This window comes from Phasianus colchicus, chromosome 2 (assembly GCF_987193195.1).
Source record: "Phasianus colchicus chromosome 2, bPhaCol1.hap1.1, whole genome shotgun sequence".
Lineage (NCBI taxonomy): Eukaryota > Metazoa > Chordata > Aves > Galliformes > Phasianidae > Phasianus > Phasianus colchicus.
The window spans coordinates 24,636,493-24,660,238 of record NC_143437.1 but is presented as its reverse complement, the minus strand read 5'-3'; the positions used below and the strand labels follow the sequence as shown (position 1 = coordinate 24,660,238).

Below are 23,746 nucleotides of genomic sequence, written 5' to 3'. Positions count from 1 at the left end.
TTAAGTAACCAGACTACATGTGCTTTCCAGACTCCCTGGTTTGTCTAGTGAGATGAATCCAGCTTTTCCCACTCTTCTGTTTCTCTTTTCCCACCCTCTTCCAGATGTGCAGGCCTGCATAAAACAGCATGATTCCAATTATAATGATACTTTCCCATTCACTATTCATCCAGTTCTTTCTTGATGTGAAAATGAAATGTGACCCAAAATAACCCAGATGAGGAGGGGGAGAGTGGTGACTCTATCATTACGTACATGCAATTTATTTTTCCAGTGTTTTTTTAAATTTTATCTTTTTTTAATTTCCTTTCAAGTATTAAAACAAAACAAAAACCCACAAACAGGAAGGACAAACAATTGGATGTATGCAAAAGGCTCCTATTCAAACCAATGGCATCTGAGGACAGGAATTATCATCTAGATGGAACAAATGAGCAAGACACTGATACATAATGGTTACTAATTAATAAAAACAAAATCGAGACCCATAATAATGAGACTCAGAAAAATGACTTTTGCAAACAATACCAGTATTCTTGCTTGGAAGATAGAGATGAATAATAAATATGAAGCGCGGGACCTCTGAAACTAAGTAAATTTAATTTACTTTAACTTTTTCAAGAATCACAGAAACATGGAGTAGTATAGAATAATTTAAAACTGATTATTATAATATTTTGTTTCACTTTTAATACTCAGAATTTGTAATGCTTTTCTATTTTCTATTCTGAATGCGTGGTGATTTATGGGCTAAACACAGAGGCATGCTGAAGTGAGGAGTGTGTTTCTCTTGGTGCTGGGCCTTTCAGAAAGAGTAGCTTTTAAAGAGTGAGTCTGGAAGAAGGTTGAATGAAAATACAAGGGCTTTGAAAGAAAGGCCAGAAAAGGCCTAAAAGAAGATCATCCTGTCTCTGTACCTCAGGAGGTTCTGGCCATCAGACTACAAGAGTAAAGTCTGGTTAAACCAAACTGTCAAGTTTCCATCTAGTTCAAAAATTTGTTGAATTTAAATATTCTAGACACTTTGGTCTCATTCCTCTTTCTACTCCATAAACTGCTCAAGTTTTTAATGATTGCACCTGATCTCACTAACTTCTGAGAAATAGAGTCTAATTACTGTGTCCTTCCAGGAACATGCAGGTTGTAGAAATGGTGGAAACTGAGGATGCTTTTCTCTCTTAGGAGAGTTTCAACATCTTTTAGAGTCAGGCTCCAAGTTATTTAGGGGGCCCCCTGCACAGGAAGGACGTGGAGCTCTCGGAGGGTCCAGAGGAGGGCCAGTGAAATGATCAGAGGGCTGGAGCACCTCTCCTATGAGGAAAGGTTGAGGGAACTGGGCTTGTTTAGCTTGGAAAGGAGAAGACTGTGGGGTGACCTCATTGCAGCCTTCCAGTACTTGAAGGGAGCATATAAGGAGGAGGGGGAATGGCTGTTTACGAGGGTGGATAGTGATAGGACAAGGGGGAAACTGAGACGGGGAGGCTTAGGTTAAATATTAGGAGAAAGTTTTTCACACAGTAGGTAGAGATGCACTGGAACAGGTTGCCCAAGGAGGCTGTGGATGCCCCATCCCTGGAGGTATTCAAGGCTAGGCTGGATGTGGCTCTGGGCAGCCTGGTCTGCTGGTTGGCGACCCTGAATATAGCAAGAGAGTTGAAACTCGATGATCATTGTGGTCCTTTTCAACCCAGGCCATTCTACGATTCTATGATATGATTCTATTCTTTTTAATTGTAGAATCATAGAATTGTTTGAGTTGGAAGGGATCCTTAAAGGTCATCTAGTCCAACTCTTCTCTGCCAAAGAGGAGCACCTATGGCTTAATCAGGATGCTCAGAGCCGCTTCAACCTGACCTTGAGTGTCTCCAGGGACAGGGCATCTACCACACCTCTGAGCAAGCTGTTCAAGTGCCTCACCACCCTTATTATAAAAAAGCTTTTCCTTATATTCAATCTAAATCTCTCCTCTTCTAGTTTGAAACCATTTCTCCTTGTCCTGTCACAACAGACTCTGCTAAAGGTCAGTCCCCTTCTTTCATATAGTCCCCATTTAGATACTGAAAGGCCAATATCAGATCTCCCCAGAGCCAACTGTTCTCTGGTCTGAACAGCCCCAGCTCTATCAGCTTGTCCTTATAGGTGAAGTGTTTCATCCCATGGATCATTTTCTAACAGCTCTGCGTCTCTCCTGTACTGAGGACTCCATATCTGGACACAGCACTCCAGGTGAAATTTCACGAGCACAGAGCAGAGGGACAGACTCACCTCCCTCACCATGCTGGCCATGCTTTTTTTCATGCAGCTCAGGATCTATGGCTGTGATCATTGCTGCCCTGCCCAGAGCCACCTTCGAAACTAATGATGTGAGTGAAAAAGCTTGTAGCCTTTGAGTTTCTGTGGCTTGGTAATAGAGAAAGTGTTTAACAAACAGCGGCTGATATTTTACAGTCTGTATTGGGTTTTTCTGGAATTAAGTTAATTTCTTTTAGCAGCACATATTGTGCTGCAGCGCAGATTTGTGACAAAAATGTGTTGTTGATAACACACCACTGTTTTAGCTTGTACTTAACAGTGCTACTGCAGCAGCAAGAGCTTCTTTGTCTCTGTTCCCCATCAAGTAGGTTTGGTGTGGGCAAAGGGTTGGGGGGAGTCACAGGTGTCACAGAAGAAATATTACAGACTGTATACTATCATGCAATGAAACCACACGGAGCTTTTCCATTGTAGCTGTTGCTCAGGAATTGGCTGGGGATCAATCTGCTGGTGGGAGGTAGTGATTGACTTTGCATAGCTGTTGGTTTTTTTCAATCAGGGTTTTTTTTTTTTTTTCCCTTCTTCACTTAGTAAACTGTCTTTACCTTGACCCATAAGTTCTTTTTTTCACTTTTACCCTTCTGGTTCTCTCCCCAGTCCCACTGCAGGCAGTGAGTGAGCAACTGGATGGTTCTTCTCATTTCTTCTCAGTAGCACCTGATATTCTAATTTTTCTTATTTTATAGATTGAGAAGTTAATATAAAGGTGACATATGTGCAAACAGAAAGTCACAAAGGAATTCTGTTATATCCTTGTGTCTGCAGTCAGGCTTTCCTGATACATAGCCTTTTCCTGTGCTGGCTGACAATAGCAGACCAGGAATTCTTTCAAAACAACATTGAGCTACCTTGTGGGATGAAAACGATGGATGTTCCCTCTTTCATTCATGCTTCTGAAAACTTTTTTTCTAAATTAAATGATGGCATTTTTTGGATGCTGATTTCAAACTGGTGAAACTGTAGTGAGCTCACAAGTTTCTAATGGCTTAATGGATAGCAGAAGAATCAGGCTCACAAATTCTCCTGTAGTAGCCTAGTGGAAAAGGGTCCATTTGAAAGAGCTGAGCACCTAATTGTTTAAAGAGCCTGTACACCTAATTGTTTAATATTAAGCAACCAGTAATGGCTTCTGATCCCATGGAAACGGCTCTAAAAAAATAAGAAAAAAAGAAAAAAAGCCTTCCTCCAATGAAAAGTGATTAGTTTAAAACATCATGTCCCATTTTTGGCAGTTTGATTGCAGCTTCCATGGGAATGGGAGTAGCGGAATCCTGAAGTGTTATCTTAACTCCTGCAAATGGCACAGATGGATGTTAAAAGATGTAAATTATATTTCAACAGCAGCTGTAAATGCATTAATTTGGAGAGATAGAAAAGGGAAAGACAACAAAATGTTTTTCTTTTTTCTCCATCTGCAATGCATCTCTGATGAAAGATACAACTAGTCACAATAAAATAAAATGACCTTTTTGGCCTTTTGTTCATAGTTCTGTGATGTAGCAGTATTTACCACTTTGAGAACACTATGACCAGGCGTGTCAAATTTCTTGAAATTGTATTCTCACTTTTCTGAAATGGGCAGCTGAGTCAGAAAAAAAAAAAAAAAAAGTAAAGTCTCCAAAAGACCAGAGATTGGGATTATGGCTAGAAAACACTGTTGGTTTTTGTTTGTTTGTTTGTTGGTTGGTTTTAATGTCTAGCACCTTGGCTGGGGGGCTGTTCAGCTCAAATAATAAACTGTTTTTCAGGATTCCCAGCTCAGAATCTGGAGCACCAACACTCTGCCCACCTCAGGACTCCCTAACTCTGCCCATGCCCAGGACTCCACCTCAGCCCCGGTCCTATCAGCTACTACCCCAGTGAGGCTGCAGCATGGCCAGGCTCCAGATCCCCATAGCCCTGCCTGGCCATGGGATCCACTGAGCCAGGCCCATATCCTAGCTTGATCTTGGCTTGTTCTGAAGGAGGTGCTCCTGGCTGGGGTGGCAGGACATGGGACAGGCTCAAAGGACACCTGTGGGGAGCTGCTTACCCACATGGTGACCCAAGGGGTGAATGTTTGGAGTTGGCTTACAAGGCTTTTTAGCTCCAGCTGTCCTAAAATGGAAGATACATTCTGTAGCTTCCAAAAGTGATCTCAAATTGAACGCACTGCTGTCGTGTCTGTCTGGCATCTCATCTCACCTGTGTTCAGTGTGGGGAAATGAGCAGGCTTGAACCCTGTGCTCTCTCTGTTTCAGCTGGCAGTTGAACTTGAAACTTGGAGTGTTTGAATTACTTGTGCTTTGATAGTACGTATGCTCTGTCAAACAGATACCTATAGGGATTTTTTTGAGTTGAAGAAGGAAGAGAACATGTAATTCTTTATAGACTTCAGCTGAGAAAAGGTCTCCTCGCTCTTTTTTTAATCTTTCTTTTTCCAATCTGCTACTCAGTAATGTTGAGGACAGTGAATTTAGATTTTCCCCACTGTGGTGGAGAATCTGGAAGGGGATTAAAGTCATAGAATCATAGAATCACTCAAGTTGGAAAAGACCTTAAAGATGATTGAGTCCAACCACGACCTAACCATACTACCCTAACTAACAACCCTCTGCTAAATCATGTATCTGAGCATCACATCCAAACTGTTTTTAAACACATCCAGGGATGGTGACTTAACCACCTCCCTGAGGAGCCTATTCCAGTGCTTAACAACCTTTCTGTAAAGAGGTGTTTCCTGATATCCAACCTAAACTTACCTTGGTGCAGCTTGAGGCCATTTCCCCTCGTCCGGTCATCTGTCACCAGTACAAGAGGCCAACCCCATTCTTGCTGTAGGCACCTTTCAGATTTTGGAAGAGAGCAATGATGTCTCCCCTCAGCCTCCTTTTCCCCAGACAGTTCCCCAGCCCCAGTTCCTTCGGTCTCTCCTCATAGGGCATATTCTCTAAGCTCTTAAGCCTTGTTGCCTTTCTTTGGACCTCAATGTCCTTTTTGTACTGAGGTGCCCAAAACTGAACACAGTACTCGAGGTGAGGCCTCACCAGTGCCGGGTACAGGTCAGGATGACTTCCCTAGTCCTGCTCACCACACCATTCCTGATACAAGCTAGGATGCCATTGGCCTTCTTGGCCACCTGGGCACACTGCTGGCTCATGTTCAGCTGACCGTCCATCAGTACACCAAGGTCCATTTCCATCAGGCAGCTTTCCAGCCATTCCTCCCCAAGCCTGTAGGGTTGCCCGAGGTTGTTGTGATCAAAATGCAGGCCCTGTTGAAACTCATAAGGTTTGCCTTGGCCCATCAATCCAGTCTATCCAGGTCCCTCTGTAGCGCTCTTCTCCCTTCAGGCAGATCAACACTCCCTCCCAGCTTGGTGTCATCTGCAAACTTACTGAGTGTGCATTCAATCCCCTCATCAAGATTGTTAATAAAGATGTTAAATATAAGCAACCTCAGTACCGAGTCCTGGGGGACACTGCTCATGACTGTCTTTTGAATATACTCATGATGTGAAAAAAATTTACTATGTGTATTGCTCATGGAAACAGAGTTTCTTCATTGTGATTTGGCAGAGCTGTATGACATCATTCCTCTACTCTGATGTGATGAACATCATGGGGCTATTACAAATGCTTCACAGTGCTCATAATTTTTTATGAAGTATATAGGATGTGCTAAATAATAGAATGGCTTTCATTTAATGTTGCAGTTCAATATTGAATTATGCAGACACAATCTTTTTTTACCTACATATATTTGTGACAAAACCACAGCTCAATTATTATAGATTCCAGTTTCTTTTTTTAAAAAAAATGTTTATCATTTTTAATACCTTTCAGTATATCTTGTTTAGAGCAGCCTTTGTTACACTACAAAGGTGAGAGTTGCTTCTGAAATCAGGATTAAATCATCTTCAAATTTGTCCATCTGTATGTATTTGTCTAAAGTAGATAAGAATCTTCTGTTAAATCAGCTAATTATCTGACAATTTTTGTCAGAGGGGCCCACAGATCTGTTTTAAAAAACTTGATGACATATCTGAAGTTTTCAAATTTTCTGTCACTAATATCATTTCTGTCACTAAAATCCACTTGAGGGTGCTGAGGGAACTGGCAGAGGTGATAACCAAGCCACTTTCCACTATCCATCAGTGTTTCTGGTCAACCAGAGAGGTCCCAAAGGATTAGAGGCTTGCCAATGTGACTCTCATCTACAAGGATCTGGGAAACTACAGGCCTGTCAATCAGTCTGACCTCAGTGCCGCCAGGTAAGGTTACGGAGCAGATTATCTTGAGGGAGATCACATGGCATCTGTATAGGACAACTGAGGGATCAGGTCTGGTCAGCACGTATTCATGAAAGCAGGTCCTGCTTGAGCAACCTGAACTTCTTCTCTGATTGAGTGATGCACCTGGTGGATGAGGGAAACGCTGCTGACTTGGTCTACTTGGACTTCAGCAAAGCATTTGACACCGTCTCACATAGTATTCTTCTGTAGAAGCTGGCAGCCTGTGGCTTGGACAGATACGCTCTTTGGTAGGTAAAGAACTTGCTGGATGGTTGGAACCAGAGGGTGGTGGTGAATGAAATTAAATCCAGCTGGTTACTGGTCACAGGTGGTGTTCCCTAGGGATTGGTACTGGGGCTTATGCTGTTTAACATCTTAATTGGTGATCTGGATGAGGAGGAGATTGAGTGTACTCTCTGTAAGTTTGCAAATGATACCAAGTTGGCAGGAAGGGTCAATCTGCCCGAGGGTAGAAAGGCCCTACAGAAGGATCTGGACAGGCTGGTTGGCTGGGTTGAGGCCAATAGGACAAGGTTCAACAAGACCAAATGCCAAGTCCTGCACTTTGGCCACAACAACTGCAGGCAACACTATAGGCTTGGGGCAGAGTGGCTGGAAGACTGTGTAGAGGAAAAGAACCTAGGTGTGTTGGTCATTGCTCAGCTGAACATGAGCCAGCAGTCTGCCCAGGTGGCCAAGAAGGCCAATGGCATCCTGGCTCATATCAGAAATAGTGTTACCAGCAGGAGCAGGGGAGTGATCATCCTTCTGTATTCAGCTCTGTCTGGTGAGGGTGCACTTTGAGTACTATGTTCAATTTTGGGCTCCTCACTACAAGATAGACATTGAGGCCCTAGAGCGTGTCCGGAGAAGCTGATAAGTGGTCTGGAGAACAAGTCTTATAAGGAGCAACTGAGGGAGCTGGGATTGCTTAGTCTGGAGAATGGAGGCTCTCTAGAACTGCTTCAAGTAAGGTTGTGGTGAGGTGGGGGTCAGTCTCGAATCCCTTATAACTAACAGTAGGTCTAGAGGGAATGGCCTCAAGTTGCTCTAGGGGAGATTCATGTTGGATGTTAGGAAATACTTCTCTGAAAGAGTGGTCTGGTGCAGGAATGGATTGCCCAGGAAGGTAGTAAAGTCACTGACTGTGGAAGTGTTCAAGAAAGATATTGTACCAAGGGACATGGTTTGGTGGAAAATATTGGCGATATGTGGACAGTTGGACTAGATGATCTTAGAGGTCTTTTCCAACTTCAGTGATTCTATGATTTAAAAATGGATTCTGAGTGAGTTTCTTATGAGAAAAAGAACATTTTTTGTTGTACTTCCCAAGCTGTTCACAAGGTGCTCAAATAGCGTAGAATGGTAAGAAGATTATCCCAGTTTCTGTGGCCTGGAAGGCTCCTGGCTGATGGCATTTTTTGGTGTTCTGCTTTCCATTTTCAGGACAGATTTAATTATTACATAGTCCTGTGTTGGGCTGATGGACTTGATGATCCTTATGGGTCCTTTCCAACTCAGGATATTTTCCTTTTTTAGTTGTGTAGTGGACCTCCTTACAGTTACAGCTGAAATTGGTTTTAATTTCAGGCTGACTCCTACCTTAATTAACATTCAGCACATTTCTACAGCCTGCCTGAATTGATTTACATGAGGAAAAAGTTCTTTCTGCTATCTTATTTTTTGTGGAATAGACACCAAACACTTCAAGTGGTAAGAAACCGAGCAAACAAAAGCTTAGAGGTGGACTCTATGTAACTTCTTAGTGTGTGATTCTTGGTGTGAATGACTTGTTTGTATTCATTTTCAGATCTGCACCTGTAGTTTTATAACTTCATGACAAGTCGGCTTTGTTAGAGTACTGCTGAACCAGACTGTAGAGGTGCCATTTGCTAAAGTTCAAACGTGAATTTATAATTTTCTGATTTTTTTTTGGATAGCTATTTAAATAACAGCAGACCTTATTTTGATGAAGTAATTTTTGTAAATTGTTTAACTTTACCTTCAATAAATGGCATAAACAGTAACAGCAACAAAAAAAAAAGCCTGTTTTCACAGGAAAATGAGAAATTTCTAGGAATTTAAGAGAATCTGGGAGGACGATAGTCACTGGTAAAATGGCAGGGACTGTATAAGAGGAAAAATCATGGAGATCAGCTGTGCTTGAAAGAGCTACATAAAGAAAATGAAGCCATTGAAGCCACTGGTGTGTGTGTGTCACTGACAACACAAAATTAAGTTTTTAGCTATTTACACTGATGAAATAGGAGCTAATGCAACGACCAGAATAGGAAGCTTTCTTCTAGCAGGACATAAAATTTAAAATATGATGAAACTTGGAGAGTGATATTACTTAATTTACTGTTGCAGTCAAGTGGTTTGTATGAATGGTATAAGAAAAAACAATGATGCATTTATTTATTTTGTTGCACTCAGCTTTCTTTCAAGTAACGTAACATTTTTTGACAAAAAGTATGAATTTTGGTCTTAGAAGCTGTATGAGTCATGGCCTGAACCACTGATTGATCACCTGAGGAAAGCACTGAGTTAGCCCTGGGAGCACAGGTGAAGGCAATTCAGTGGTGAATTCACCTAGACCGCCCCCCCCCCCCCCCCCCCATTTAAGGGCTGACTGCCATGAGGGAATGATCTCTTTCTAGACATTTCTTCTCTGTGGAGACTTTCCTTCAAATCTGGACCTTTGGATACAGGTGAGTATTCATTCCATGTTTGTTTCTTTTCCCACTTTCACCATGATAATCTTTCTAGCTGTAATATCAACTGTAACAGTGTAACAGAAGCTGCTTTTTTTTTTTTTTTTTTTTTTTTTTTTCTGTTGCTTTGTTCTGCTTTTATGCTTGTGACTGAGAGTCCACTGAGAAACTTCTGCATAAACTGCAGCCCTGTGGCAAATATTTGTCTTTACTGAGCCATGTGAAATGATCTTCCAAGTCGCTCTGGATAGAATAAGTTGTCTTTTTAGGGATTGGATGTCAGTGGGATGCAATTAGTAGGGTCACTGGAGTGTCTATGATCTGAGAAAGGAATGCAGAAAGATAAAAAATTTCCAGTTAGTAATCAGCAGCAAAGCTTACCTATGCTCTGTATTTTCAGTGTGCTAGGCCATTAGGCTCTATATACCATGCATCTTTCCCGCAGAAAATATGCAGGGTAAGTCTTTAAATGCTGAATGATTAAGCTTACAGGAAAATCTTGGCTAAACTCATTTTAAGGTAGATTAGAGATATTTTAGAAGTTTATCTCACTTTTTCTTTTCATTTTGGTGTCATTGCTAAAATTAGTTTATAAAGTAATTTATGATATTTAGTTTTAAGGGTTTGCTTTCTCCTTAGATGTGTTTTTTAGCTTTTTTTTTTTTTTTTTTTTTAATACAAGCTGTAATGGGTAAAATTTGAATGATAAATCTAGATAATTGGGTTTTATTTCCCAAGCTATTATATTGATACAGGTATAGAAAAAGGTAATTTACTTTAAACACATTTTAAAAACTTTTAAATGCTAGTTTTGGTTTAGCTCCTTCAGTGAAATTCCATGCTGAAAAGGCCACTTAATGCATATTTTTTGTTTCTATCTTTAAAGAAAAAGAAATACAAGAGATTAACAAAACAAGAGTTTATTCTTAAACTAGGGAATAAAAAGTTATCTTGCCTGATTTTTGTTCCAGCCCTTTCTGAATTTTAAAAGCTCAAATGACTTCATTTTCCATTTGTAGCTCTGCTTTTTGTCTCTTGGTCTTCAGCCTATAACTATTTATTTCTACCTGAGAATGGGCATTTTCTGGAATTCCTAGACTTCCATTTGTGTAAGTCTGACTCCATGGATGAGTTTTGTGAGTGGAAGGTCCCTGCAGATCTCCTGACTAATTCTTTGGATGTAAGGCTTTTATGTACGTTGGTAGATTTCTCTTCCATATGATCATAAGTAAAATAAGCTGAAAATTCCAATATTTATTGAAAGGTAGACAACTATAACGTAAATTATGTAGAAACTCAATTTCTGCATGTGTGTGAATTTCTCCTTTTCTTCTTCCCGAAAGATCAGAAGGATCTTTAGTTCTAGGCCTTGATTATTAAAGGCAAGAAGCAGTGCAGCACAAAACTTCATTGGTTTCTTCGTGTGCTGTATCCTAGCAGTTGGTACGACCCATCACTTGTGGAACTAATGTATGAATAGCTAATGTGACTTGGTTCAGTAGAATGCGTGTAAAGAGATGTCTAAATATAAATGTAGTACTTCAGAGTCAGTTACTGTCAGTCAAATAAATTTAAATCTTAAAAGCATACGAATCTATTTTTGATGTTGAGAAATGAGAGCAGTTACTGAGACTTTAGCTACTATGCGATGCGCTTTCAAGAAATGCTGTGGCTATTTATCCATGCTGTAGTAGTCTGTGATAGAAGTTGATGTGACTGTCCTGAGATCTGTATTTCTACATTTAATTTGTATATATACACCCATACTCGTAAGACATTTTTCTGGTCAAAAAAAGAAAGGACTGTAGTGGAGAGTGCTATCTATTGCCATGTTCAAAGCTGACAGGGGATTTTGAGCAGCTGACATTTGCCTTCACATGTGGGAATTTCCTTCTTCAGCTGTACACAGCAGTTGAGAGACCTCATATGCATTAGCATATATTGTATCCTTTTTGTCTTGTTTGTTTTAGTGCCCCCATGAGCAGCCTGAGTTGGACTTCTGATTACATTTTATTAATGCTGTGGGGTTCTTTTTGTATGACAATCTGGTAACTTTAATTAAACATGAAATGACCCTGATCTTATAATAAAAACTCTACAGATATTTGGTATGAAGAAGAGAATGGGAAAAAGAGGCATAGAAGACAGAACAGTGTGTAACTGCTTTTCATTCCTGATGAATTTTCTCTTAACATTGATTGTGCATTATATATTCTACTGTCATATCAGGCTGGCATATAGGACAGGAGAAAGATTATTCTATAAGTAGTGAAATGAGTATTCTGCTATTTGGAAAAAGAAAAATAAGTTTTAGCATACTTATTGGAAGTTTTTGCCCTAGGGAAATGCCTCAGCGTGATTTCATTGTAGCATAGATAAATTTCCTTTATGATAGTTTCAGTGTTTTCTATGATATTTCTATTAACTATAAAAGCTTTGTTGTACCAGCAGTTATTGACCTTTATGCTCCAACCACAAGACCATAGCCAATGAATTGATCATAACGTAGTTGCTTCAGCAAGCGGTCAGATGTCATCTAAAAACAAAATGTTTAGCTGTGTTTTTTTGTTGTTGTTGCTTTTTTTTTTTTTTTTTTTTTTTTTTAATCCAGAGAAGCTGCAGTCCTTCAGAGCGAATCATCTGAACCTTTCAGTCTCGCTGTGGACTAGAGCTATTGTCTGGAAGAGTTTGCTATAGTTGGGAGAAATATGTTCAAAACATACTTAAATATCTGGCATCCCATAACAAGAATAAAAACAAATTTGAAGAGGCCTTAAGTGGCACCAAACTCAAGTATGATTACTTTAGCACAAGCTTTGTGCTCCTTTGTGGGCCTCACATTAACAGAAGATGTATTTGTTGTCAAAGGCAAACCCTGTCTTATTCCTTTAGGGATTCAAGTATTGTGATGGGGTAAAAGTCCTACTGACGCAGGGTGTGGCAGCTCAGAAAACAATTTTTCATGTTAAAAATTCAAAGTAGGATGATACATTACTCTATGTATAATACAGAAAGGTTAGGGAATGTGGACTTTTCCATCCCTTCCTCAGCTAAGCATTTTTTTCAGTGTAAACTTGTGTTTTCCTCTAGTTCTTCAGCTTTCTACTGGACCCTGCATTATCAATTGCTATATGGCACTTTCTCCAGATGGACAGGTCAACTTTTATCATCAAGTATGTTCAGCTCTATCAGAATAGAAATATGTGAGTGTAAGAATGCAAAACAAAGGAGAACTGTTTAAAGAGCTATGGAGTCTATGCACACTTTTTTTCTAAGTACTTCACATCAAAAAACATCTGCTGTTGGTGTCTAAGGAAACATACTTGGTTGATGTTCAGAACTCTGTTAAATTGCTGTGTTGTAACTGTGGTCTGTCCTTAAACTGGAAAAAAAAATATGGCCAGGAGGCTTCATGAGAGTTGGTGTCTGAAGACTTAGTATGACTAATTTCTGAAGCATTCTCTGGAGATGTCCTTCTCTTTCCATTGCCTATATAGGAATTAGATGACGGTGCTTCTAACTAAGGGTCCACCATTAGGTGTACAGACTTAGACAAGCTGAATTGAAACATGTACTAGGTTCTCAACACAGCTTCTTTAGTGTTTTTTTTCTTATATTTTTCTATCCTTTTTCCCCTCTTCATCTTTCCTATGGCCCTTTCTGTCCCCCATGCTGTCTCACTGACTTTTTTCTCTTGTTAGTGTAGCCCAAGTAAGATTCCTGAAAAGGTCAGAAGTACATATGAAGGTGCGGAGAAGATGGTGATGTTCAACCATTCTTATAATAGTATGAGCATATTGTGCTTCTGGAGTGTGCTTTCTCTCCAGAGCTGAGAGCAAAAAAAGGCAAAAGGTGTATGCCAAAGAGGGAAATCTCTGTGTAAAATAGGTACCTATTCCCTCACCAAAAAATGAAAGTCCAAGAGATGTGTAACAAAACTTTGTAATCAAACATTGCACCATAAATTTCCAACAGAGCAAGATTCCAGGCTTGAAGTCACAAGTAGTGTTTCCATGTGGTGTGGCACCAACTTCAAATTTCAGTTTTTGTTCCACTGCTGTGTAATGAAAAATGAAATCTGTTTCTTGCTAAGACAGCTTTGGGGGACAAACATCTAATTTTTCTGGAACTTTGACTGCTATTATTGCCCTGCCTAGGTTCCCTCTGAGGAACTCACCTTTCTCTCTTCCCCACTGTGTCTGCAAATTATTCAGGCATATATTCTTAATATATGTTCCTATTTTCTAATGATTATACCTAAGTGTATTGTGAGATGTAATAATTGCGAAATGCCATTGATTAAACAGTCTTCTTTAAGACTCGCCTTCAGCAGGATATAAGGCATTTGAGGAGGTGATCCAGTCTTTGTATTTCCTTTCACCTTCCTACTCTTTCTAGCTATCTTCAGTTGGAAAAGAGATAAGGTTTGAGAAACAGTACAAAACATAGAATGGTGTGGGTCAAGAGATTTTCCGGGAAGTGAGAATTTCATTTTCTTTTTAGGAGAGAAAGAACAAATTTTCTTGAACTACCCTGACTCCAGGATGGAAATTACACACATTTCAGTTAAAGAGGAGCTTTTACAAGCAGCAAACAGAAAAATAGGACACACTTCTTTTGGTAAACAAAGTGTCTAAGGAACTTCAGTCACAAAATAGGGTTTTCCTTTTTTCTTAAAATGTATTCATGCTGCAGATGCTGCTCTCTCGTTGTTTCCTCACTTCATGTGGAAAGTTGCAGAAATGTAGACTTGAAACAGTTTTTACGCAATTCGTCATAAAAGAGAGCCTCAGTTAATTTATCACACAAACATCTTTGTCTGCAAGGACTCATCAGTTTCATACCAACAACATTAATTGTAATTCTCAGCCCAGTGTGTAAAGGTGAACTCTGGATTTATCTGTGTGTACTGCTGCTGCTTTTCCATCTTGAGAGAGAAGAAAAATCTAATCTCTGTTTCTACAGCTTTTGGACAAGGATCTGAGCTTCCTGCAAGCACTGAAGGTATAATCTCTTAAAGGGTCTAGGGAAAGATTTATAAAAATAGAGAGATGGAGGTAAAAACTCTTTCTCTCCCCCTCCTATCTACAGGGTACTTGTCCACTGGTGTGCCAGGAGTGAAACTATATTCTGTCTGCTCTGCCTATGCGGTCTTACTTGCTGAGCATGTCTGTACCCAAGTCCTCAGCTTGATTGGCACAGCTCTTATTAAGTCAGTGGAGCTACTCCACTTGGGACTGAGAAGCTGCTGATACCTCTAGTGTAATTCATAGGCTCTCTGGCATGCAGAATGCAGACAGAAACACTGTGCTGATCTGTGAGCTCTTTGACTAGGTGAGCTGACCACGTGGCTATGAGGCTGTGCAGATGTGAGTTTTGGAGAAGGGCTGTGCTGTTTTTATAGGATCCGAGTTGTAGCTGTTGTTCTGCGTGCACTTCAAGGATGGAAATCTAGGCTACTGGGATAGAGTTAAATCAGATTTTAGGAGTATGCTAGTATGAGTTAACACATTCTCTTAATTCATTTAACCCTTCTCCTAAGGAAACTAATCTCAAATCTTGATTTTTCTTTTCATTTGTACATCTGTGCCAGAGTTTCTGCCAGATGGGGACTTGACCCTTTAGCCACGTAATTGAGCAGTGAGCTTAAAAAAACATACAATTTCTACACCTTAATCATTATAGGGACCACAAAATTACACCCAATACATTTGTAAACCAGTCACATGCGAGGGAAGGTCTGGAAGTATTGAGCAAACTGAAATCACTTGCTGAGTGTTTAGAGAAATTCTTCCACTTTTTAGGTGGAATGTGGCAACTGTTAAACAGTACATGGCAACCACAGAGACAGTCTGGAACAGGATGGGAAACAGGAATACAATATTCTTGTGGGAACTGCGGGGGAAATAGAGAGAGACAGAATGCCCAGTAACATACTCCAGGATCTGTTTGTGCAGAGGAATGCACAATTGGAGGGGTGGGGGATGGAGAAGAGGAATAGGAAAAATAGACTTCCCCTCCATGAAATGGATATTATTTAAAAACAATAGCTGAGAATTTCTCAAATTACAGAAAAATATGATGCAGAAGAATACAGAGACAAACACAAAAGTGGAGGAAAGAGAGAACGAGAGAGCTCTCAAAATCAGCTAAATAGTTCTGGTAATTTCAAGACTACAGGAGAAATATTTAATCTGTGAGACTTCTTGATACTATCTAATTAAAAAGTACGTGGAAGAGAATTTTGTGAAAATTGCTATCACAGAACATAAAACAGTGGGGATTTCCACATGGGGACTTCCTAAGCTGAACTTCAAGTAGGACTTTTTCCCCCCCCCTCTATTTGAAATAACTGCTTTACGCTTGCAGTTATTTTCAAGGACAGATATTATTTTTAAGCCCACTAGCCCATAACTAGGGGCAAGTTCAAAAGAATTGTGCTCTTACTTTTATCTGAAGATATGTGACAACCTTTCAAAATCTTTCAGTGTGCCTTTTAAAAAAAGTGGAGCCTGAAGTGTCTGGCCTTACGTTATGGATATTGAGCACTTCCAAAAATACAGAGGCTTCTTTAGCTTCTAGATTAGGCACCACTTGCGAGCAGCAGAGCGTGTGAAATTTGTTGTTTGCTCCAAATGTCAAAAAGATGCCACACAACCTCTCTAATATGCTCTAGGCTACACCTCATCTGCTATCATACATCACAGATATGGTTCGTTGCTGCTTAATTTTCAGATTTGCTGTGTTCTCAAGGGCTTAACGTGTGAGTTTGAGTACCACTGCTAGCTGTTGAAATCCTTCCAGTTTAACTGGAGGGTACTCCATGAGTTACCAGCCCAGATCTGATGGTAGTATCCTGTCATGTGCTTGTCCTTCCTGGTAGCACTGGAGTATTTTGGTTGTTTTATTTTGGAAATGAATTTAAATTATATTTAATGGATTTAACATTAATGAACTCAAGTTCTGGACTGAATTTAACATTAGATTTAATTTAGGATTTTTGAAAACGTTGCTCTTGCTGATGCTAGTAATTGGTGTATTTAGTGCTCTGGAGAGGTTATGTTTGAAGAATCTTCATCTGTGTGGCTGAACTTCTGAGTCCTTGTCTACTTCAATGAGCACAGGAATCTGCTCGTACAGCTCAGGCCCTAATTTCGCAACCAGGACTGTTTCATTTTTCCATAATACAGCATGTCAGCAGAAACATGACAGAGTCAAGGGATCCTGCCTCTGAGGCTCTTACGCTTTCTCTGGACAATAGTTTTCCCTTAGAAACCAATAAGTTATAGACTAGAGTCTGCTCCATTTAAAATTATCTTGGTCTTTTGGTTAGAAGGATTTAATATAAGAGATTACTAAAGCTTGTTACGGATGAGGAAGGGAGTGAGGACAGTTGAAACTTGCGAGAAGGCTTTGCTTGCAGCAGAAAAGCATAGTAACCACTTTAAAAATATCTTTGCTAGTGTTTTTATTTTAAAAATGGAAAAAGTGAGTCAGCACTGAAGGCTCTGCATTCACTGCTATGTCCAAACTCAGCTGCTCTGGAGACTCTTGCTGTTCCCTCCCCCCGTCCGTGCTGTTGGCACAACAGAATATAGCTGCTCCCAATATAGCAATGTGCAGTCACCACCTTAGTACAAGCTCTAACAATGATCCCGAGGGGTTTGCTGCTGCAGGATTATTATTTTTTTTTTCCTGGGCTTCAAGCAATGGTGACCTCTTGGCACAAATAGAGGGAAGAAAATGCTGGAACCCTTGTCAGGCGATGAATTTTATCTGCAAGATTGCTTCTAGACCACTGGGACAAAGGAGTGATGCTGTTGGAGTGTGGTTCCAGAACCAAGAAACTAAATGGATCTTCATGTACACTTGTCCTCCAGAGGGTAATGCATTCTTATGGCAACTCTGGAGATACCTACAGAGAGAAACCTTTCCAAATTTTGTAACTCCCTTTGGATATTATTTCTAGTTCTGTGCTATATTTTGCATTGTGGTAAGAGGAAGAATTAGGTATGTTAGAAGCTCTAGCAGTTATTGGGTCCATAGGAAATAAATAAGAGTGGATTGTTTCCTATGATAAGTAGACAGCATTCTGTGGTCACAAATGTGTGGACACGTGGAACACCGTCTTCTGTCTGCTCGTGCAGAAAGTTTCCTTTTTTTTTTTTTTTCCTAAGGAAAAGCTATCTTGGATATTTTTTCTTCAATGTCTCTGGTGGGTCCCAGCCTGATGGAGTTTTCAGTGCACACTGCAAGCCTAAGCATGATACACTCGTGCAGAGAAAGAGTTGCGTTGCATAAGAGGCCTTTGAGGCTTGCACAGCATGGGGCTGCAGTGCAAACTGTCTGCGGGGTGAATAAAAACCCTCTCGAAGCCCAGGATTAGCAATGGTTCTTGTCAGGGGCTCTTGATTTGAGAGAAGAGAAGGAAATTTGTTTTAGCGACTTTTATCAGCTATATAAACCACAGCTAGAAAGTCTGATGTGTATCTAGTCGTCAGCATGCCTGATCTGTGTTGGATAAAAGGGCGATGAGCTCCAGTTATGCGGCCCTCTGTTCTGTGGCTTGCTGCTTCTCTGCAGCCAGAGAACTAGCAGGGCTATTTGCATCTAAATCCCGAGCATTTGGCAACTTCTGCTGCAACAAGAGAGAAAGGGAAAGAAATGCAAATTCCCCAGAAGTTAGTTTGTGTTTCAGCCACACTACAGAAGATTTAGCTTATCCATTCCATGGCAAACAATCACAGCAAGCCTGCTTTCTGTCTGCAGCTTCTCTACTGTGGCCAGAGCCCACTGTCTGGAAGACTGAAATTCGTGGGTGAGGAAGGTGGTTGCAATTTAACTGCTCAGGAACAGAGAGGTTCACTTCGTGCAGAACAGGAGAGAGCTTTCCTGGAGGTCAGTCTGGAGCTTCTCAATGCTTCAAGTCCAGTTTCAAAGCACAAAGGGGAATTAAAAAGGGGATTTACAAAGAGGAAAGTAAAATAGCAAAATAGAATCATTTGATTTGGAAAGGAACTTTAAAGGTCATCTGGTACAACTCCCCTGCAATGATCAGAAGCACTTACAGGTAGATCAGGTTGCTCAGCCTTGTCCAGCCTGCCCTTGAGTGTCTCCACGGACAGGGTTCCTGCCACTTCTCTGGGCAACATCTTACAGTGCTTGACTGTAAAAAGCTTCTTCCTTATGCCCAGTCTAAACCTCCTCTCTTTTAGTTTGAAGCCATTTCTTGTCCTGTCACAACAGACCCTACTAGGAAGTCTCTCACAGCTTCCCTTTTAGATAGTAAAAGGCTGATCTCAGGTCTCCCCAGAGCCATCTGTTCTCCAGGATGACCAGCCCCAGCTCTTTCAGCCTGCTCTCACAGGAGATGTATTCCATCCCTTGGATCATTTTTGTGGCCTTTCTCTCATCACTCTCCAACAGGTCTATGTCTCTCCTGTACTGAGGACTCTACGTTTGGATGCAGTGTTCCAGGTGAGGCCTGCATAGAGGAGAGGGGCAGGATCACCTCCCTCAACCTATATGATCACCATACTATATTTTTTTCTTCAAATTTTGTACCTATGAACTGCAGAAAGTGGTTACATGAAGACGTTAGTAGGGAAATAATAATGTCAGCTCCTGATATACAGTGCTTGCTTTTAGGAAGTCTAAAAGCTAACGAGAAAGTCCTGCAAAGTGTTGCCTACTGCGGATTGCAGCCTTGTGTGTCAAACTTACTGGTCACTTCTGGGCTACTGCTTTTTATGAATACATCTCATGTAAAAAGATTTCTTAATTAGTGCCTGACTCTTGTTCTGTATATGAAGGGAAATTCGTGGTGCTAAGAGCATCCTCCGTAGGACTCCCACTCTCCTGCTCTGTAAGTTTAGCAAAGTGTGGTTTGGTTAGAGTTGCAGTTAGAATTGCGAAACTTTTATCAGCCAAACCATCTTCAAAATATGTTTTCTTTCTAAAAGAAAGGCCTACACGCCAGCCTTTTATGGCATGGTTTACTTGTAGCTTTATGGTTTGTATCATGAATGAACTGATGACAAAACAAAGTGTAGAGGCATTTGATGAGAGTGCAAGGCCACTGGGTATGGAGAGAGAGGCTCTGAGAACCTGCTTGGTTTTCCATTCTTGCACAAGAGAGGGAAAAGAAAGGCTTCTCTGAGTGTCTGGGAATGTGTCACCTCAGGGAAAGGCTTTCCCTCCACTGCTGCAGAGTCAGAGCTCTCTCACACATCTTGGGCCTCGTACAGCCTTCTGCAGAGAGATGGGACAAGGGTTGAGCTGTGGCAAATGGCCACTTGAAGCTTTCCAGAGTCTGGTGGGCCCACTGGTTCTCCAAGGCAAAACACATACAAGCCTCACTGGTGCTCCAGCAGCCAGCAAGCTTGCTATCTTCAGCTCCCACTAGCACTGCAAATGGCATATGTCCAGAGTGATTGGGGGCTGCTGTTTAAATCCTGTCTTTGTCATCCAGGGATGATGATTACATATTTTGCACCTTTGTCTGCCCCTCCTGCACTTGGCTTGCAACTGTGTACCCCAGGGCTCTTCTTAACATTGCAAACTCACTATGGCTGTGGTCAGCAACTGTTCTTTTCTGAATCCATTTGCTTTATTGAATTCCAGTGTCTGGAGGAAACATCCGGACCAATAGTAGAAATAAGGCTGTTATCTCACAAATCTGAAGGATTAGGAAAGATTGCATGTTTTGCCAGTAAAAAGGCAGATTGAAATAATTATTAATGGGAACTATGACGCAGAATATTTCAGTGAATCAAAATAATGTTCTTTTTATAAAGTTGTTACAAGGGAAATATTTAAGATTTTAAAATCTACTGCTTTCCATTGAAAATACAGTTTGTAGTTGAGTCTATGATCGTAATTGATTCTTTACAGCTTTGTTTTTTTTTTAATTTAGAACTCAAACATTCCTAACGTTGCATGACCCTTATTTATTTCTGTGTGCAATGCACGTGGAATGATGCTGTGCGCAAGATGTTAGCAATGAAATGATTTGTCCAAACTAATAGGAACAAACTAATTCATCGAAGATCTCTTCCCCAGCATCAGGTACTTTCCTCATCTGCCATGCAAGTGTGTGTATGAGGAGTTTGAGTGCATTTTCAGGATTCTGTTCTCATTTTTACAGGCAAATTTTCAAAAGGTCTATGTCTAAGTAGCTGTGATGGTAAAGGCAAGAACTTCAGAAGTATGCTGTCAGTAGCAGTTGTTTCCCATGTAACTGAAAATCTGGTGGGTAGACAATATCAGCCCATGCTCAGAAGCATCCTCCCGGTGAATACCTTGTAAAAGTGGCCTTGAAACCATTTCTGGAAGTGACTTCTGCATGTTGCCTATGCCACTTTTATCTGGCAACTTGCTTTTAATTACTGTGTAATAACAGTAGGGAGAAGGAAGATCTGTGTCCCAGCCTCTGTCACACTGAGCTTAAATCCCATCAATACAGAACCTGGAGGACAGGTTCCCTCTCTAGCAGTGCATGTTCCAGTTGTCAAGTTACGGAAAGCTTACCTAATTTGTGTTGTTTCTATAAAGCAAAGCTTAACATATTGTCCTTGTAGGGATCTCTCCCAGGAGAGAAGTATTCCAGCTCCTCTCAAATGGAGGAAGGATTTGAAATCTCTTGGGAATATGACTGAGAGCAGATAGGCAAAATTTTGGACAGAAAATGTGCAGAATAACCCCTGCAAAGTAGAGCCTAAAGATGTCTAGACTCTGGAGTGTAATTACAGGTTTCTTTTAATTTTCCAGTACTTTTAGCAAATATTGGCAAAACAAAGTATTCAAACTGTCTCTCTCAACCCATTAAACTGCCACCCATACTGAGGATAATGCTATTCTGCTATTGCCAGTGGGACAAAGCATTCTTAAAGATATTTTAAAAACCAAGATTTTTTAAAGCAGGATTTCTTGAACAAAATGTGTCACAAAGCTCTGTTATTATGACTGTGAAATCAAGCACTTTTTAAAAAGGATGATAGAATAAAGGTTGTCCTAAAAAAGCCACAAGAAAGCATGCATCTCTAGATAAGGCAGTTTGATTACTTTGCATATGCAGGCAGATCTGCAGCCTGCTGTTGTTAGAGGGGCATAAATGACGCAAACTGTAAGCCATAAATGTCTGTTGCTGTGAAAGAGTGGGTGCAGTTTTTGGTGAGCTGCGGTGTGATATTTCCATCTGATACTTAGAGCCAGCCAATAGCAGCAGGTGATGTGAGGCCAAAGAGCACAGCATGTTCCAGCTGCACCTGAGGCTTGTTCTCTGTGGCACACTTACTGCACGCTGCACAGCAAGTCTCTCGTTGCTTCATTGCTGAATTTGGTGCATTCAAACCAAAGGTACCTTCCGTTTGTCCAGATCTTCAGCAAGGAGGGACTTGTTCCTGAAAGGCACAGCACCGCAAATAGTTCTCAGATGTGTTAGCGTTGATTCTTCCCTGGCAAATATGTACACGTATCTTTTCTTTTTCGTTTGCATTCCGGAGTTGTTCTTTCTGCCGGATTTCACTCCCTGCCCTCTGCAGTAATTACCACAGATAGGCATTTCATACATTGCCACTCTGTTTTTCTCCGCTCAATTTAGAAAATCTCCTCTTCCTTGATCAGACAAGGAATGAGTAATGTGTCTTGCACTACATGGAATGCCAAGAGGAACTGATGTTTCTGTTCCCCTTGTGGAAAAAGAGAAAGTGTGAGAAATGTTATCTCAGTGAGGCCAGAGATGCACCTATCCACATCGTTTTACTGCTTTTTAGCAGTAGTGTACAGAGTGTATGGATCATCTTCAGAATGTGCTTTGGTTTAGGAACGCGACTTCATTGCTGCAAGTGAAGGAACCATATCTAATGCTTTTTGTTCTGTTTGTTGTCCATGTTTGAGAAACTGGACAGAATTGTTTGAATAAGGGTGATGTTATAGTTTGGCCTTAGGGTACATGGTGCTGGTGTGCATAGCTTACCTCACAGGGTTCTCAAAGGCAGTGAGTAGCACAGAGCTTGTTTTACATGTGTACCTGGAAATTCCAGGTTAAAATAACCTTCAGTGACAGCTTTCTGTGGACTGAGCAGTCTGAAAAGGAGTCATCTGCCACTGAGTCCAAACAGAGGTGGTTCAGGAATTTCAGCTGGTGAAACTGCAATGTAAATAAGAGCTTTCTATCTCCGAGAAACAGACAAAGAATTGACCAAAACTGTTCTGCTTACCTGCTCCAGCAGAACCTGGCTTTTGCATGTTTTTGCTAAATGTAAATATAAGAGTGGTTCTTGTCTCTCTCTTTCTTGGCTGGTTGGGTTTTCTTCCTCACAGAAATGCAATTGTGGTTTTATGTTCCCAAGGAGCCTAAGAGCTTATCAGTAAGAAGAAATGTGGCCTATGTGGCTGTATCTCAATTTTGTAGAACTACGAATATGAATAAGAAACTGGTTAGAATTTGTTAGATTTATTTTAGGACTAGCTGTTGTCATATAATCATTGCTGCCCACTGAGCCTGCTGATGTACCATGCAGTCAGAAGACCTCCTCAGCTATATGAGTTTGCATTGCTTAGGCTGTAGGTGCTTATAGGCTGCAGCAAGTATGACCCATTTCTTCAGGAATTTCTCATCTAGATGGTTATAACATCCGCTGGATGTTGTGGGTTTCATTTTCCTTTCAGTTTTAGAGGTTATGTTGGTTTGTTACAAAGTTCTTTTCCCAGTGATGCTGAATACTTTTGCAAAGTGTGAGCAATAGGAGAATCTAACGTCTGTATTTAATTTATACTCCCTAGCTCTATGGTAATGTATGTACCTTTAAGTCTCAACTGTGTGGCGGAACCACTGAGTGAGGAAACCTAACTGTAACTCTCATCTTCTGACACATTGAAAGAATTATTTTGTCTGTGATACGTAAGGAATCTAACCACTTTTCTGCAGAATACCCAGTTTTGAACTCCAAAGTAAATCAAGTTTGTGCCCAAAATACCTCAGTTGTAGGTGTTACAATAATTAGGATATAATTTGATATAATTTCTTTTGGGTAGAAGCTTTTTCTATTTTTTTTTTGACATCATGTACCAGCAGAATTTGTATCTACAGTTTGCACAGTACAAACAAATTATAAGTAATTAAAGACAATCTGTTCTAATTGGCACATAAAAGGAAAGTGTGTGTGTATATATTTCAAGTCCTTTCCCTAAATAGAATTTTGTGACTCACAAAGAAAAAGTGAAAATTGATTATCAAATTGCTTTTTCATCTGTATACTTCTAATGTATGAAATCTGCAGGCTTGTGCGAGGAGAAGGGAGTATAAAACTTTGCAGGAAGGTGCAAAGCTGGAATGAGCTTTGTATCTTAACTTGCACACACTTCTGTGCCATTGTCAGTTGGTTTAGACTCCTCTGTGTTTTTCAGGTATTTTAGTTTTTTATGTACAGAGAACCTTAACTAA

At 40.5% G+C, this 23,746-nt stretch overlaps 1 long non-coding RNA gene across 1 annotated transcript in view; it reads left to right on the top strand.

The window, feature by feature from the left end:
• Positions 1–9,228: 9,228 nt before the first annotated feature.
• Positions 9,229–23,746, top strand: part of LOC116230037 (uncharacterized) — a 179,754-nt gene continuing 165,236 nt past the window's right edge. Inside the window, exon 1 of the long non-coding RNA XR_016464054.1 lies at positions 9,229–9,297. This is a non-coding gene — a long non-coding RNA (uncharacterized LOC116230037). The remainder of the gene's footprint in view (positions 9,298–23,746) is intronic.